Raw genomic sequence first — 18,261 nt, forward strand, 5'->3', positions numbered from 1 at the left:
GCAGTGACCACACCTGTATATAGCCCTGAGTAGTAATCTGTACAGATCAGTTCCCGTGTGAGCCACGTTGAGTAAACACCTGTTGTACCGTTCTCCGCAGTCTGTGTCTTATTATACACGGACGCAACACTACCGAGCCACTCTTGGTGATGGACATTGAAGTCCCCACCCAGAGTACATTCTGTGCCCTTGCTGCTCTCAGTGCTTCTTGCAAGTGGTGTTCAACATGGAGGAGTACTGATTCATCAGCTGAGGGAGGGCGGTAGGTGGTAATCAGCAGGAGGTTTCCGTGTCCATGCTTGACCTGAAGCCATGAGACTTCATGGGGTCCGGAGTCAATGTTGAGGACTCCCAGGGCCACTCCTTCCCGACTGTATACCACTGTGCCACCATCCCTGGTGGATCTGCCCTGCCGGTGGGACAGGAAATACCCAGGGATGGTGATGGAGGAGTTTGGGACATTGCCTGTAAGGTATAATAATAAAAATAATTCAACTTTTATTGTCATTGTACAATGCACAAGTACATGAACAACGTCAGGCTTGCCTAGTCTGTGGGACAGCTCTCCCAATTTTGGTACAAGTCCCCAGGTGTTGTTGAGGAGGACTTTGCAGGGTTGCCGGGGCTGGGTGTGCCGTGTCCGTGTCCGTAGCCGGTGTCGAGGTCGATGCCGGGTGGTCCTTCCGGCTTCATTCTTATTGTGTTTCGTAGCGGTTTGTTACGACTGAGTGCCTCGCTCGGCCATTTCAGAGGGCAGTTAAGAGTCAACCACATTGCTGTGGGTCTGGAGTCACATATCGGCCAGACCGGGTAAGGACGGCAGATTTCCTTCCCTAAAGGACATTAGTGAACCAGGTGGGTTTTTACGACAATCCGATAGTTTCATGGTCACCATTACTGAGACTAGTAATTATTCCAGATTTATTTAATGAACTGAATTTAAATTCCCAGCTGCCGTGGTGGGATTTGAACTCTCGTCTCTGGATCATTAGTCCAGGCCCCTGGATTAGTAGCACAGTGACATCACCACTACCCGAGCCGGGGGCGGGGCCGGCTTTGATTGACGGGGGGTCAGGGGCGGGGCCGGCTTTGATTGACGGTGGGTCAGGGGCGGGGCCGGCTTTGATTGACGGGGGGTGGTCGGGGGCGGGGCCGGGTTTGATTGACGGGGGGGTGGGTCGGGGGCGGGGCCGGGTTTGATTGACGGGGGCGGGGCGAAGTTTGATTGACGGGTGGTCGGGGCGGGGCCGGGTTTGATTGACGGGGGCGGGGCGAAGTTTGATTGACGGGTGGTCGGGGCGGGGCCGGGTTTGATTGACGGGGGTGGTCGGGGGCGGGGCCGGGTTTGATTGACGGGGAACAGGCCTGTGCCGAGGCCCGGGGGTCGGGGGCAGTCTGTGAGTGGTCGGGCCGGGACACGGAGCGGGAGCGGGGCCGCGCTCAGTCCGGAGCCGAGGACATGTGGCGGTTCCCGGTTGGGCCCAACCGCCGACACCCCGGGGGCTGAGAGAGAGAAGGTGAGAGAGACTGGGGGGAGAGAGAGAAGGTGAGAGAGAGACTGGGGGGAGGGAGAGAGAGAGAGAGAGACTGGGGGGCAGAGAGAGAGAGAGAGAGACTGGGGGGCAGAGAGAGAGAGAGACTGACGGGAGAGAGAGACTGACTGGGGCAGAGAGAGAGAGACTGACTGGGGGGAGAGAGAGAGAGACTGACTGGGGGGAGGGAGAGAGAGAGAGACTGGGGGGCAGAGAGAGAGGCTGACGGGGGAGAGAGAGAGAGAGACTGACTGGGGGCAGAGAGAGAGAGACTGACTGGGGGGAGAGAGAGAGAGACTGACTGGGGGGAGAGAGAGAGGCTGACTGGGGGGCAGAGAGAGAGAGAGACTGACTGGGGGGCAGAGAGAGAGAGAGACTGACTGGGGGGCAGAGAGAGAGAGACTGACTGGGAGGCAGAGAGAGAGAGAGACTGACTGGGGGGCAGAGAGAGAGAGAGACTGACTGGGGGGCAGAGAGAGAGAGAGACTGACTGGGGGGCAGAGAGAGAGAGAGAGACTGACTGGGGGGCAGAGAGAGAGAGAGAGACTGACTGGGGGGCAGAGAGAGAGAGAGAGACTGACTGGGGGGCAGAGAGAGAGAGAGAGACTGACTGGGGGGCAGAGAGAGAGAGAGAGACTGACTGGGGGGCAGAGAGAGAGAGAGAGACTGACTGGGGGGCAGAGAGAGAGAGACTGACTGGGGGGCAGAGAGAGAGAGAGAGACTGACTGGGGGGCAGAGAGAGAGAGAGAGACTGACTGGGGGGCAGAGAGAGAGAGAGAGACTGACTGGGGGGCAGAGAGAGAGAGAGACTGACTGGGGGGCAGAGAGAGAGAGAGACTGACTGGGGGGCAGAGAGAGAGAGACGGGGGGCAGAGAGAGAGAGAGAGAGAGAGAGACTGGGGGCAGAGAGAGAGAGACTGGGGGCAGAGAGAGAGAGAGCGACTGGGGGCAGAGAGAGAGAGCGACTGGGGGGCAGAGAGAGAGAGCGACTGGGGGGCAGAGAGAGAGAGACTGACTGACTGGGGGGCAGAGAGAGACTGGGGGGCAGAGCGAGAGAGACTGTGGGGCAGAGCGAGAGAGACTGTGGGGCAGAGCGAGAGAGACTGTGGGGCAGAGCGAGAGAGACTGTGGGGCAGAGCGAGAGAGACTGTGGGGCAGAGCGAGAGAGACTGTGGGGCAGAGCGAGAGAGACTGTGGGGCAGAGCGAGAGAGACTGTGGGGCAGAGCGAGAGAGACTGTGGGGCAGAGCGAGAGAGACTGTGGGGCAGAGCGAGAGAGACTGTGGGGCAGAGCGAGAGAGACTGTGGGGCAGAGCGAGAGAGACTGGGGGGCAGAGAGACTGGTAAACAATGCATGCAGGGCAGAACTAGGCCAATATCCATTAATAATTACTATCCAAAAAAGAGCCACCAAATTTTGGAAACACCTAAAAATGAGCAACCCCCACTGCTATCATTACGAAGCCCTGAAATGCCAAGAGAGGACCATAAAGAAGATTACCCTCAATCAACTAGTCCTGGGACTCAGTGAAGTAACTACTAACACTACTAACAATAACCAGCCCCAGGACAGTGACATCGTAGCACAGAGAATTCGACCCAACACAATTGTCACTAAGCAAAAGGAAAAATACCTGTCATATTGGGCAGAAACAACAAAAACCCAAAACAAACTCAATTGTATCTTGGCCCTAAACAGACAATACAACATGGCTGATTACCTGACCATGGTAAAGGATAGCAAACTGAGAAAAACCTTAACAAGGCACAGACTTAGTGAACATAGCCTGGCCATCGAAAAAGGCAGACACAGACAGACCCGGCTGCCAAGAGAGGACAGGATATGCTCTCACTGCAGTCAGGGAGTGGTGGAGACAGAGATGCACTTCCTCACAGCTTGTGGAAACTATCAGGACATAAGGGGGAATTTCTACCCAAAATTCATGAAAATATTCCCTAATTTCAAAAATTTGACGACCAAAAACTCCCATACCTATTAGGGGAACAGAGAAATTGTGTAACTTTAGCGGCAAACTATGTTACAGCTTGCCATAAGCAGAGGGACAACCATTAAACCTAAGAAAAGAGTATATGCATATTATATGAGTGTATATTTATACACACAGGGATATATCTGTTTATACACTGTATGGATAGATCTGCGTTTATGTGTTCAACCATAAATGTTTTTTCGGTGCTTTGGCAACATAAGATGTACCTTGTCATGCCAATAAAGCAATTTGAATTGAAAAATTGAAAATTAATTGGGGGAGAGAGAGAGACTGGGGGAGAGAGACTGAAATGCCAAGAGATGATCATAGAGAAGAGTCCCCTCAGTCAACTAGTCCTGGGACTCAGTGAAGTAACTACTAACACTACTAATAATAACCAGCCCCAGGACAGTGACATCCTAGCACAGAGAATTCGACCCAACACAATTGTCACTAAACAAAAGGAAAAATATTTGACCTATTGGACAGAAACGACAAAATCCCCAAAACAAACTTGATTGCTGTTTGGCCCTAAACAGACAATACACCACGGCTGAATACCTGACCATGGTAAAAGATAGCAAACGGAGAAAAACCTTGACTATGTACAGACTTAGTGAGCATAGCCTGGCCATCGAAAAAGGCAGACCTGGCTGCCCAGAGAGGACAGGATGTGCTCTCACTGCAGTCAGGGAGTGGTGGAGACAGAGATGCACTTCCTCACAACTTGTGGAAACTATCAGGGCATAAGGGGGAATTTCTACCCAAAATTCATAAAAATATGCCCTGAATTCAAAAATTTGAATGACGACCAAAAACTCCCATATCTATTAGGGGAACAGAGAAATTGTGTAAATTTAGCGGCAAACTATGTTACAGCTTGCCATAAGCAGAGGGACAACCATTAAACCTAAGAAAAGAGTATATGCATATTATATGTGTGTATATTTATGTATACAGGGGTATATCTGTCGATACACTGTATGTGTAGATCTGTGATTACGTGTTCAATCATACATGTTTTTCTGTGCTTTGGCAACATAAGATGTACCCTGTCATCATGCCAATAAAGTAATTTGAATTGAATTGAATTGAGAGAGAGAGAGACGGAGAGAGAGGGAGAGACTGGGGGGAGAGAGAGAGACGGGGGGGAGAGAGAGAGAGAGACTGGGGGGCAGAGAGAGAGAGACTGGGGGGCAGAGAGAGAGAGAGACGGGGGGCAGAGAGAGAGAGAGAGACTGGGGGGCAGAGAGAGAGAGAGAGACTGGGGGGCAGAGAGAGAGAGACTGGGGGGCAGAGAGAGAGAGAGAGACGGGGGGCAGAGAGAGAGAGAGACTGGGGGGCAGAGAGAGAGAGAGACGGGGGCAGAGAGAGAGAGACTGGGGGGCAGAGAGAGAGACTGGGGGGCAGAGAGAGAGAGAGAGAGAGAGACTGGGGGCAGAGAGAGAGAGAGAGACGGGGGCAGAGAGAGAGAGAGAGACTGACTGGGTGCAGAGAGAGAGAGAGAGACTGACTGGGTGCAGAGAGAGAGAGACTGGGGGGCAGAGAGAGAGAGACTGACTGGGGGGAGAGAGAGACGGGGCAGAGAGAGAGAGAGAGACTGACTGGGGGCAGAGAGAGAGAGACTGACTGGGGGCAGAGAGAGAGACTGACTGGGGGGCAGAGAGAGAGAGAGACTGACTGGGGGGCAGAGAGAGAGAGAGACTGACTGGGGGGCAGAGAGAGAGAGAGACTGACTGGGGGGCAGAGAGAGAGAGAGACTGACTGGGGGGCAGAGAGAGAGAGAGACTGACTGGGGGGCAGAGAGAGAGAGAGACTGACTGGGGGGCAGAGAGAGAGAGAGACTGACTGGGGGGCAGAGAGAGAGAGAGACTGACTGGGGGGCAGAGAGAGAGAGAGACTGACGGGGGCAGAGAGAGAGAGAGACTGACTGGGGGGCAGAGAGAGAGAGAGACTGGGGGGCAGAGAGAGAGACTGACTGGGGGGCAGAGAGAGAGAGAGACTGACTGGGGGGCAGAGAGAGAGAGAGACTGACGGGGGCAGAGAGAGAGAGAGACTGGGGGGCAGAGAGAGAGAGAGAGACTGGGGGGCAGAGAGAGACTGGGGGGCAGAGAGAGAGAGACTGGGGGCAGAGAGAGAGAGACTGGGGGCAGAGAGAGAGTGGGGGGCAGAGAGAGAGAGACTGGGGGGCAGAGAGAGAGACTGGGGCAGAGAGAGAGAGACTGGGGGGCAGAGAGAGAGAGACTGGGGGGCAGAGAGAGAGACGGGGGCAGAGAGAGAGAGACTGGGGGGCAGAGAGAGATAGAGACTGGGGGGCAGAGAGAGAGACTGGGGGGCAGAGAGAGAGAGACTGGGGGGCAGAGAGAGAGAGAGACTGGGGGGCAGAGAGAGACTGGGGGGCAGAGAGAGAGACTGGGGGGAAAGAGAGAGACTGGGGGGGAGAGAGAGAGACTGGGGGGCGAGAGAGAGACGGGGAGAGAGAGAGAGACTGGGGGAGAGAGAGAGACTGGGGGGAGAGAGGGAGACTGGGGGGAGAGAGAGACTGGGGGGAGAGAGAGACGGAGAGAGAGACTGGGGGGAGAGAGAGAGACGGGGGGAGAGAGAGGGACTGGGGGGAGAGAGACTGGGGGAGAGCGAGAGAGAGACTGGGGGAGAGAGAGAGAGACTGGGGGAGAGAGAGAGAGACTGGGGGAGGGAGAGAGAGAGAGACTGAGAGAGAGAGAGACTGGGGGAGAGAGAGAGAGAGACTGGGGGAGAGAGAGAGACTGGGGGAGAGAGAGAGAGAGACTGGGGGAGGGAGAGAGAGAGAGACTGGGGGAGAGAGAGAGAGACTGGGGGCAGAGAGAGACTGAGGGGCAGAGAGAGAGAGACGGGGGGCAGAGAGAGACGGGGTAGAGAGAGAGACTGGGGGGCAGAGAGAGAGAGAGAGAGAGACTGGGGGGCAGAGAGAGAGAGACTTGGGGGGAGAGAGAGCGAGAGAGAGAGAGAGACTGGGAGGAGAGAGAGAGAGACTGGGGGAGAGAGAGTGATAGAGAGAGACTGGGGGGGAGAGAGACAGAGGATCATCGAGAAGAGTCCCCTCAGTCAACTAGTCCTGGGACTCAGTGATGTAACTACTAACACTACTAATAATAACCAGCCCCAGGACAGTGACATCGTAGCACAGAGAATTCGACCCAACACAATTGTCACTAAACAAAAGGAAAAATATCTGACCTATTGGACAGAAACAACAAAAACCCAAAACAAACTCGATTGCTACTTGGCCCTAAACAGACAATACACCATGGCCGAATACCTGACCACGGTAAAAGATAGCAAATTAAGAAAAACCTTGACTATGTACAGACTTAGTGAGCATAGCCTCGCCATCGAAAAAGGCAGACACAGACAGACCTGTCTGCCAAGAGAGGACAGGGTATGCGCTCACTGCAGTCAGGGAGTGGTGGAGACAGAGATGCACTTCCTCACAGCTTGTGGAAACATAGAAAAATAGAAGATAGGAGCAGGAGTAGGCCATTCGGCCCTTCGAGCCTGCTCCGCCATTCAATGAGATCATGGCTGATCATTCAAATTCAGTACCCTGTCCCTGCCTTCTCCCCATATCCCTTGATCCCTTTAGCCTTAAGAAATATATCCAACTCTTTCTTGAATATATTTAATGAACTGGCCTCCACCGCCCTCTGTGGCAGAGAATTCCACATGTTCACCACTCTCTGGGTGAAGACATTCCTCCTAATTTCAGTCCTAAATGTCCTACCCCTTATCCTTAGACTATGACCCCTGGTTCTGGACTCCCCGACCATCGGGAACATCCTTCCAGCATCTAGCCTGTCTAGGCCTGACAGAATTTTATAGGTTTCGATGAGATCCCCTCTCAATCTTCTAAACACAATCTCTCCTCATACGTCATTCCTGCCATCCCAGGTATCAGCCTGGTGAATCTTCGCTGCACTCCTTCCATGGCAAGAACGTCCTTCCTCTCTCTCTCTCTCAAACCTTGACTATGTACAGACTTAGTGAGCATAGACTGGCCATCGAAAAAGGCAGACCTGGCTGCCAAGAGAGGACAGGATATGCTCTCACTGCAGTCAGGGAGTGGTGGAGACAGAGATGCACTTCCTCACAACTTGTGGAAACTATCAGGGCATAAGGGGGAATTTCTACCCAAAATTCATAAAAATATGCCCTGAATTCAAAAATTTGAATGACGACCAAAAACTCCCATACCTATTAGGGGAACAGAGAAATTGCGTAACTTTAGCGGCAAACTATGTTACAGCTTGCCATAAGCAGAGGGACAACCATTAAACCTAAGAAAAGAGTATATGCATATTATATGTGTGTATTTTTATGTATACAGGGGTATATCTGTCTATACACTGTATGTCTAGATCGGCGTTTACATGGTCAATCATACATGTTTTTCTGTGCTTTGGCAACATAAGATGTACCTTGTCATCATGCCAATATAGCAAATTGAATTGATTTGAGAGAGACGGGGGTGGGGGGGGGGGGAAAGAGAGAGAGAGACTGGGGGAGAGAGAGTAAACTCGCAAGAGTAAACACAAAACACAAAACCACGAAAAATGGTTTGATTCAGACTGTAATAACATGAGGAAAAAACTCAAAAAAATATCAAACCAAAAACACAGACAACCAGAAAACGAGGAACTACGCCTTGCTTATTGTCAGGCACTAACACAATATAAAAACACACTCAGAGCCAAGAAAGAACAGTATATTAAGAATAAACTCAGCTCCATTGAGGAATCTATTGATTCCAATTGTTTCTGGGACAACTGGAATACATTACACAAAAAGCAACGCAACGAATTGCCCATTCAAAATGGAGACATATGGGAAAACCATTTTGAAAAATTATACCAGAAAAACACACTAAGCCCAGAGTAAGATCTAATATGCAAAGAATTGGAAAAGCTCGAACTGGCCATAAAAGACTACCAAAACCCATTAGACCACCTGTTGAAACGGATTCTTTTGCCCTCAATCTGGTTCAGTACAAACACTGAGTCGAATACTGGTTGAGTTCAACAGTTGTTTTATTCTGTTGTCCCGGGAGACTTACTCTGATACAGCACAGTTCTGACTCCAGCAGAGTCTCGACAGGTTCCACCAGAGCAAGTAATCTTTCATACAGAGTACCACATTATTATACTTGCTTTTGAGAAGACATTAACACATCTTACAGTCTGCACCAATCCCGAGCTGGGCACGTACACATTTAAATTGATTTCCTGGCCTGGCAGTTTGAAATAAAGAAGTCACATTTCACTGAATGGTTTATAGTTTAGGAAATATGCGGGTAATGGTTTCACGATCACCTAATCAGTATGGTAATGCGTTTGCAATAATGGTAATGTGTTTTCTGATCGCCTATTGTCTGTATATCCTCTGCACTCCGCCCTACACTGTTTCTACCAGCAAGGTGTGACATTGTAGGGGCCAGCCATATTAGCCACAGATCAGTTTAGCTTCTTTTATTTTACTTCTTCCTGCTGCCTTCACAGCTTCCCGAGTTAACATGATCATCTCTTACAATATGCAAGTGACTCAGCGATGTCGACATTGCACCACCATTTCAGGCTAACAGGATCCTCCATTTCAGATTGACAGGGTCCTTGGCCATGCGAAGCGAGTTGTTACCTTATTTTTGCATTCTATATCCTCATTCCCCCCTTTTATCATTCCATGATAACCATCTAAGGTACCCAGTGATTCTTGGCTTCATCCTACTGGTCCATCTCTATCTTATTGAGTCTATTATACTCCTCCTCCATTAATTCCTTCTCAACTTGCTCCTTTACCATCTCACTCGCTTCACCCTCTATATTTAGTAATTCAATTTCTTGTTCTGATGATTTCCTTTTTTAATAGTCCATTACAGAAGTCCCATTTAGTCACGTTCCAGGATCCGAAAGCTTTAAGATTCTTGTCTTTGCACTGGAGAATACCTCTTCGGCACATTTCTTCAGTCGATTGAACGCTCTTCGGCACATTTCTTCAGTCGATTGAACGCCCCGCCCGCGAGCAGGATAACGCTCAGAAGCAGTAATAAAGTCCTCATCTTGATTCTTGGTGATCAATCAATGCTACTTATTAACTATTAATCTGGAAAACAAAGTGCTTACACAAGATCAAAAGTTAAAAACTTAAAACTAAAATTTTAAAAATTAAAAATTAAAATCGTATAATAAGTATAATAAAAGTAGGATTTCGGCAGGCCAAAACAATCCAAACACAACACCAGACCTCGTAAAACTGCAGTCACCTTTATCAAGGCAAACAATCCAAACACAACACCAGACCTCGTAAAACTGCAGTCACCTTTATCAAGGCCGAGCACGAGTTCTGTAGTCTCCTATCAATGGCTGATCAATTAAAATAAAATTAATGATTGTTCGTAAAATCTACTATATACTGTACTGATAGCAAATCACCCACTGCCCTGGCACCACAATGAGTTGCAAAGTATCCACATTCAATAACCCATAGAGCTAACTCATCAGACATGCAAGTCTGTTCCGCGGGAGTAGTCCAGAGTTTTGATAAAGGGTTATATACACATCCCAATTCTCTCCACAAATGCTTATCACTATCAGGAGCGTCCTCCTGCAACTTAATCACCTCTTGGATGGTTGGCATTAGTTTTTCCGAGGTAGATGATTCTTTCTGGAATTTTTAGTCTGCCTCATAATTCGGGGCACAATCATTTGGTGACTCCTAGAAGCAATTTTGGCCGCCTCATCAGCGCGGCGGTTTCCTATATCTACTGGGTTTTGGCCAGTGGTATGGGCAGAGCATTTAATCACAGCTATCTGTTTGGGGAGTAAAAGGGCTTGCAAGAGGTCTGAAACTAACTGACGGTGTGAGATCGGACTGCCCGAAGAGGTTAGAAATCCTCTATTTTTCCACAATTGTCCAAAATCGTGAACTACTCCAAAGGCATATCTAGAGTCTGTATATACATTAATTCGTAATCCTTCTCCCAAAGTACAAGCTCGTATGAGTGCAAACAGTTCTCAGAAAAAAGGGATTCAAAGGCTGCTGATTCTAAGGTGACACCTTCCTGATTCACAATTGCATAACCAGAAATTCGTTTTCCCTTCTCATCAATTGAAGAACTGCCATCTGTATACATAATCACGGATTCCTTTTTGTATGTTACTCCGACTGCTTCCGTCATCGCATACTGAGATACTTGTCCTTGAAAGCCGGATAAGCTTTGAGTTTCTTTCGATTTGGGGAGATTAAGGTCTGATTGAACAGATGACATAGCGGCCCCTGTATCGACCAAAAAGGGATACCATTGATCTTGAATCTGAAGCATTAATAGGGGTTCTCGATCTGGTTGTAACATGTTGTAACATGTGGAAACGGATTGGTTTGGGAGAAATCAGTGTATGTTCTCCTTCCTCGACCTCCTTGCCAACCGCCTCTATTTCCTCGGGTCTGACCTCCCCTTCCTTGTTGTCTGGCCGGACACTCCTTACTCCAGTGGCCAGGCTGACCACAATTGAAGCATAGACCTTGTCCTTGTCCTCTGCCCCTCCCTCCTCCCCCATAATTTTGTTGTGGGGGCGCATATGGCCGGCCATAAGCAGCAGCGTCGGGTCCAGTTGGGTGATTGTAATACCCATAGTTTTGGGAGTCTACCCATCCTGGAACACAATACTGGGGTTCCATTTGACATCCTGTTAGGTCTGGCCCTACTTTTGGCTGTATGGGCACGCCCTCTCGCTTCATTACATATTCCGCCTTGACCTTAACGTGGGGTTGACTTTCTGCACTCTTACTTTCTTTCCAGTAATATTTCGCAGCTCTAGTCATTTGAGTCGGGCTGTTTTCTGCCCAGTTCATATTATTGGTTTTAATGGCTGTCGCCACAGCAGCCGGAAGACAGTTCATCAGAATGGCGCAGAATTGGGGTGAATTGGCTCCTCCTTGATAATTGGTGTCCCCCGACTGTCCCTGATAAACCTCACAGAATCTCTCCAAAAATTCCTCAGGTCCCTCATCTTTCTTTGGCTTAGTATCTAGGACATTAGATATATTGATAGGTTTTTGGAGTGTAGCATTGAGTGCTGCAAGCATGTGTCGCTCCCTATCAGCTGTGAGGGCGTAGGCGGTCTCTAAAGCGGCATGATTGGGGTGAGTCAGGTGTTCCAAAAATCTATTGTGTTCGGAAGGAGTTAAAACTTGTTGAATCAAAGCCCATAGATCTCGGGAGTCTGCATTGTACACCTGTATCGTGGTTCGAAGAAAGTCCACAAACCTAGCCGGCACCTTTTTCCTGTCTGGCATACCGGTTAGGATAGCCATTATCTCATTAGGTTTCCAAGGGAAAAATACATCTATGGTGGGGTTGGCTGCGGCAGCCGCTGCATTCGGGTTTGGCATTGTTCTTACCGGCAGATTTCTGGGCGTTCGTTTTGGTTTAGTAAGGCTAATTTCGGGTTCTGAGTCGGAACTGTTTAAGGGTGAAAGGTTGTCTTCAGAATCAGTAAGGTCACTACATGAGTCAGTGTCATCTGCTTTTGCTGGTTTATGTTGTACTAATTGTCTGGGTCTACGTTTCTTCTTCTGCCAATTCAGACTAGGGGTATTCCCCGGTTTCACGTCTTTCTTGGGATTTGTTGGATCTTTCGATCGGGTTCGACAAGCAACAGGGTCTATATAAACATCAGAAGTCGGCGTGATTGGGGAGTGACTTGGGACAGTAAGGGAGGGTGTCGGTGGACTGGTAACGGACGTAATAGGGATCAAGCCAGTCTGATTTGCAATAGGTTGGTCGGGATAAATGTTATTATATTGGGGTGGCTGAGGAGGTGGCGCGGTAGGAGTTCTAATTGTCCAATTGTTTAAGTCCTCATCTGTTCCGTCTCCCTCGGTCAACCTAAGGCCAACCATTGAACTACGTAGTTCATTTTTATCCTTTTTATCTGGCGCCATTTCAGATTTTGACCTTTTCTCGTGTGCACATTCTTTCTTAAGTATTTCAATGGGTTTAGGATTTCCTCCTTCGGTTAACTTTATTCCTAACTTAACAGCATTTTCTTGCCAGCTGGCTAATAGGGAACTGTCTTTAATTTCTTGGCAATACTGTCGCCAGAGTCCAATTAGTTTCTTAGTCTTACTTCCCATGTTCTTTTTCCAAATCATTTCTTGAGCTTGTTTAACCGTTTCTAAACTTTTGGGACCCCCTAGTGGCCATTGTTCGCTGCCAAATTTTTTATTTAAACCCTGAGAGTTGTCTCAATTGTTGGGCTTTGTCCAGGTATTTGTCACATAATGTTTGTAGGGCACTGCCCTCGTCACTTGTTGTGTCTAGGTAATTACCCATGGTTCTCTTACACTAAGGGTTCCTTTTCAGGATTCGAGTTACGTTTACACGTGTCTCATATATTTCACGGATACCGGCACACAAAACTAAACACTACAATACAATAAGTACAATACTTAGACTTAACAAAAACACAGTGACAATACTTAGACTTAACAAAAAACACAGTGAGTCGTCTATATTCATCAAATAGTAATTTTAGCCTCTGTCACCACCTGGTACAGGTATTCTTAGCCTAATTATTCAAATCGTAAACTTAGCCTCTGTCACCGCCTGGTACAGGTATTCTTAGCCTCGGTCACCACCTGGTACAGGTATTCTTAACCTAATTATTCTACTTATACGACCCTTATCTTGCACTCCCCGAGTACAAGTTGCTATAGCTCTAGAGTCCCCGACTCTTTTTTTACTTTCTTTCAAGTATTCTTTTTTCTTTCTCTAAAATCACTTATCTACTTTTTAGTCCAATCGGAGCCTGAGCGGGCCAAGTGAAATACGAGGCCGGCGCTTTACCCGACTTGGATACTTATTTCCTAAATTTACACAGTATTCGCCAGATTGACCCAGATCTCGTCGGGACACCACACAAGAATTAGCGAGTGGCAAAACTTTTATCGGACTTACGGATCAGAGGAAAACCGAAGTGGTAAATTTAAACATACTCACTCCGGGGGCCCATTTCCTCCTCTCACGTCCAAAACTAGTTCGGCTCTTAATTTCGCGAATTCTCGGTGATCGTCCGTTGAGATCCCACTTCTGACACCAAATGTTGAAACGGATTCTTTTGCCCTCAATCTGGTTCAGTACAAACACTGAGTCGAATACTGGTTGAGTTCAACAGTTGTTTTATTCTGTTGTCCCGGGAGACTTACTCTGATACAGCACAGTTCTGACTCCAGCAGAGTCTCGACAGGTTCCACCAGAGCAAGTAATCTTTCATACAGAGTACCACATTATTATACTTGCTTTTGAGAAGACATTAACACATCTTACAGTCTGCACCAATCCCGAGCTGGGCACGTACACATTTAAATTGATTTCCTGGCCTGGCAGTTTGAAATAAAGAAGTCACATTTCACTGAATGGTTTATAGTTTAGGAAATATGCGGGTAATGGTTTCACGATCACCTAATCAGTATGGTAATGCGTTTGCAATAATGGTAATGTGTTTTCTGATCGCCTATTGTCTGTATATCCTCTGCACTCCGCCCTACACTGTTTCTACCAGCAAGGTGTGACATTGTAGGGGCCAGCCATATTAGCCACAGATCAGTTTAGCTTCTTTTATTTTACTTCTTCCTGCTGCCTTCACAGCTTCCCGAGTTAACATGATCATCTCTTACAATATGCAAGTGACTCAGCGATGTCGACATTGCACCACCATTTTAGGCTAACAGGATCCTCCATTTTAGATTGACAGGGTCCTTGGCCATGCGAAGCGAGTTGTTACCCTATTTTTGCATTCTATATCCTCACACCCAATAACTGAAAAAGAGCTATTTGAAAAATTCAAGGACCTGCGACCAAGAAAAGCTTGCGGTGCAGATGGCATCCTAAATGAGATGATTAAACACACTGACGATAAAATGAAATTGGCTATCCTAAAACTCTTCAACTTGGCTCTGAGTGTTGGTTACTTCCCTGATATCTGGAACAAAGGACTCATAACGCCCATATACAAAAGTGGAGACAAAGTTGACCCAAATAACTATCGAGGCATCTGTGTGAACAGTAACCTGGGGAAGGTATTCTGTAGTATCATAAACCAAAGACTTATAAACTTCCTTGAGGAGCACAATGTCTTGAGTAAAAGCCAAATTGGATTCTTGCCAAATTATAGAACATCGGACCATATTTTCACCCTACACACCCTAATTGACAAACATGTTCACCAAAACAAAAGCAACATTTTTGCCTGCTTTATAGATTTCCAGAAGGCTTTCGATTCTATTTGGCACGACGGTCTATTGAAACTTATTGAAAGTGGTGTAGGGGGAAAAACATATGATATAATTAAATCAATGTATACAAACAATAAATGTGCAGTTAAAATTGGAGACAAACAAACAAAATCTTTCTCACGGGCGTGGTGTGGCGCAGGGCTCGTCTATCTCACCGACACTTTTTAATTATATAAATGAATTGGCAAAACTACTTGAACAATCTACAGCACCTAGCCTCGCCCTATATGACTCCAAGGTTAAATTCCTCCTCTATGCAGATGACCTGGTTCTGCTCTCACCAACAGAGGAGGTTCTACAGCAGAACCTGGATCTGCTAGAGTCGTTCTGTCAGACCTGGGCCCTGACAATAAACCCCCAAAAAACCAAAGTTCTTGTGTTCCAGCAAAGATCCAGACATCAGGGACCCAGAATAAACTTCACATTAGGAGCAACTAAAATTGAACAAACTACAAATTACACATACTTAGGCTTAAAAATCAGTTCTATGGGAAATTTTCATTTGGCTGTGAATGAACTGAAAGAGAAAGCAAAAAGGGCTTTCTATGCCATTAAAAAGTCAATCCAGATAGAAATTCCAATTGGCATCTGGCTCAAAATTTTTAAATCAGTAATTGAACCAATTGCTCTATATGGCAGTGAGGTGTGGGGTCCGCTAACACAACAAGAATTTGCAAAATGGGACAAACATCCAATTGAGATCCTGCATGCAGAATTCTGTAAAAGTATCCTCCGGACTCAGAGGAAAACCGCAAATAATGCATGCAGGGCAGAATTAGGCCAATATCCACTACTAATTAATATCCAAAAAAGAGCCATCAAATTTTGGATACATCTAAAAATGAGCAACCCCCACTGCTATCATTACAAAGCCCTGAAATGCGAAGAGGCGAACATAGAGAAGAGTCACCTCAGTCAACTGGTCCTGGGACTCAGTGAAGTAACTACTAACACTACTAATAATAATCAGCCCCAGGACAGTGACATCCTAGCACAGAGAATTCGACCCAACACAATTATTACTAAACAAAAAGAAAAAGATTTGACCTATTGGACAGAAACGACAAAAAGCCAAAACAAACTCGATTGCTATTTGGCCTTAAACAGACTGTACACCATGGCTGATTACCTGACCATGGTGAAAGATAGCAAACTGAGAAAAACCTTGACAATGTACAGACTTAGTGAGCATAGCCTGGCCATCGAAAAAGGCAGACACAGGCAGACCTGGCTGCCCAGAGAGGACAGGCTATGCTCTCACTGCAGTTGAGGATATAGAATGCAAAATATGGTAACAACTCGCTTCGCATAGCCAAGAACCCTGTCAATCTAAAATGGAGGATCCTGTCAGCATAAAATGGTGGTGAAATGTCGACATCGCTGAGTCACTTGCATATTGTAAGAAATGATCATGTTAACTCAAGAAACTGTGAAGGCAGCAGGAAGTAAAATAAAAGAAGCTAAACTGATCTGTGGCTGCTAATATGGCTGGCACCCACGATGTCACACCTTGCTGGTGGAAACAGTGTAAGGCGGAGTGCAGAGGTTATACAGACAATAGGCAATCAGAAAACACATTACCATGATTGCAAACGCATTACCATAATGATTAGGTGATCGTGAAACCATTACCAGGATATTTACTTAACTATAAACCATCCAGTGAAATGTGACTTCTTTGTTTCATACTGCCAGGCCAGGAAATCAAATTAAATGTATACGTGTACAGCTCGGGATTGGTGCAGACTGTACGATGTGTTAATGTCTTCTCAAATGCAAGTATAATAATGTGGCACACTGTATGAAAGATTGCTTGCTCTGGTTTAACCTGTCGGACTCTTCTGGAGTCAGGACTGTGCTGTATCAGAGTAAGTCTCCCGGGATGACAGAATAAAAACTGTTGAACTCAACCAGTATTCGACTCAGTGTTTCTACTGAACCAGATTGAGGACCAAAAGAATCCGTTTCAACACAGTCAGGGAGTGGTGGAGACAGAGATGCACTCCCTCACAACTTGTGGAAACTATCAGGACATAAGGGGGAATTTCTACCCAAAATTCATAAAAATATGCCCTGAATTCAAAAATTTGAATGACCACCAAAAACTCCCATATCTATTAGGGGAACAGAAAATGTGTAACTTTAGCGGCAAACTATGTTACAGCTTGCCATAAGCAGAGGGACAACCAGTGACCATTGAACCTAAGAAAAGATTATATGTATATAATATGTGTGTATATTTATGTATACATGGGTATATTTGTCTATACACTGTATGTCTAGATCTGCGTTTATGTGTCCAATTATATATGTTCTTTTTCTGTGCTTTGGCAACATAAGATGTATCTTGTCATTATGCCAATAAAGCAAATTGAATTGAGAGAGAGAGAGACTGGGGGAGGGAGAGTGAGAGACACTGGGGGAGAGAGAGAGAGACTGGAGGAGAGATAGAGAGAGAGAGACTGGGGGAGAGATAAAGAGAGATAGATAGGGAGAGAGAGACTGGGGGAGAGATAAAGAGAGATAGATAGGGAGAGAGAGACTGGGGGAGAGAGCGAGAGAGACTGGGGGAGAGAGAGAGCGCGAGAGCGACTGGGGGAGAGAGAGAGACTGGGGGAGAGAGCGCGAGAGCGACTGGGGAGAGAGAGAGACTGGGGGAGAGAGAGACATGAGGAGAGAGAGAGACGGGGGAGAGAGAGAGACTGGGGGAGAGAGAGAGAGAGTCTCTCCCTCCCTCTCCCCCCTCTCTCCCCCTCTCTCTCACCCCTCTCTCTCTACCCCTCTCTCTCTCCCCCTCTCAACTCAATTCAATTCAATCCAAATCAAATCGCTTTATTGGCATGACAAGGTACATCTTATGTTGCCAAAGCATCGAAAAACATTCATGGTTGTACACAAAAATACAGATCTATCCATACAGTGTATAAACAGATATATCCCTGAGTGTATAAATATACATTCATATAATTTGCATATACTCTTTTCTTATATTTAGTGGTTGTCCCTCTGTTTATGGCAAGCTGTAACATAGTGTGCTGCTAAGGTTACACAATTTCTCTCTTCCCCTAGTAGGTATGGGAGTTTTTGGTCGTCATTCAAATTTCTGAATTCAGGGCATATTTTTGTGAATTTTGGGTAGAAATTCTCCCTTATGCCCTGATATTTTCTACAACCTGTGAGGAAGTGCATCTCTGTCTCCACCACTCCCTGACTGCAGTGAGAGCATATCCTGTCCTCTCTTGGTAGCCGGGTCTGCCTGTGTCTACCTTTTTCGATCGCCAGGCTATGTTCACTAAGTCTGTACATTGTCAAGGTTTTTCTCAGTTTGCTATCCTTTACCATGGTCAGGTAATCAGCCATGTTGTATTGTCTGTTTAGGGCCAAGTAGCAATTGAGTTTGCTTTGGGTTTTTG

General features: G+C 47.1%; 1 protein-coding gene across 2 annotated transcripts in view; it reads left to right on the top strand.

Annotated features, from left to right (window-relative positions):
- The first annotated feature begins 1,366 nt into the window (after positions 1-1,366).
- Positions 1,367-18,261, top strand: part of rhobtb4 (Rho related BTB domain containing 4) — a 169,750-nt gene continuing 152,855 nt past the window's right edge. The window contains exon 1 of one of the 2 annotated variants that reach the window (XM_085976441.1): positions 1,367-1,517. The gene's annotated coding sequence lies outside the window, so the exon portion shown is untranslated. The remainder of the gene's footprint in view (positions 1,518-18,261) is intronic. The other variant, XM_085976440.1, reaches the window with a different exon arrangement.

The sequence above is a fragment of the Somniosus microcephalus genome, chromosome 2, assembly GCF_052327205.1.
Source record: "Somniosus microcephalus isolate GS21.2 chromosome 2, FLI_Smic_1.0, whole genome shotgun sequence".
NCBI lineage: Eukaryota > Metazoa > Chordata > Chondrichthyes > Squaliformes > Somniosidae > Somniosus > Somniosus microcephalus.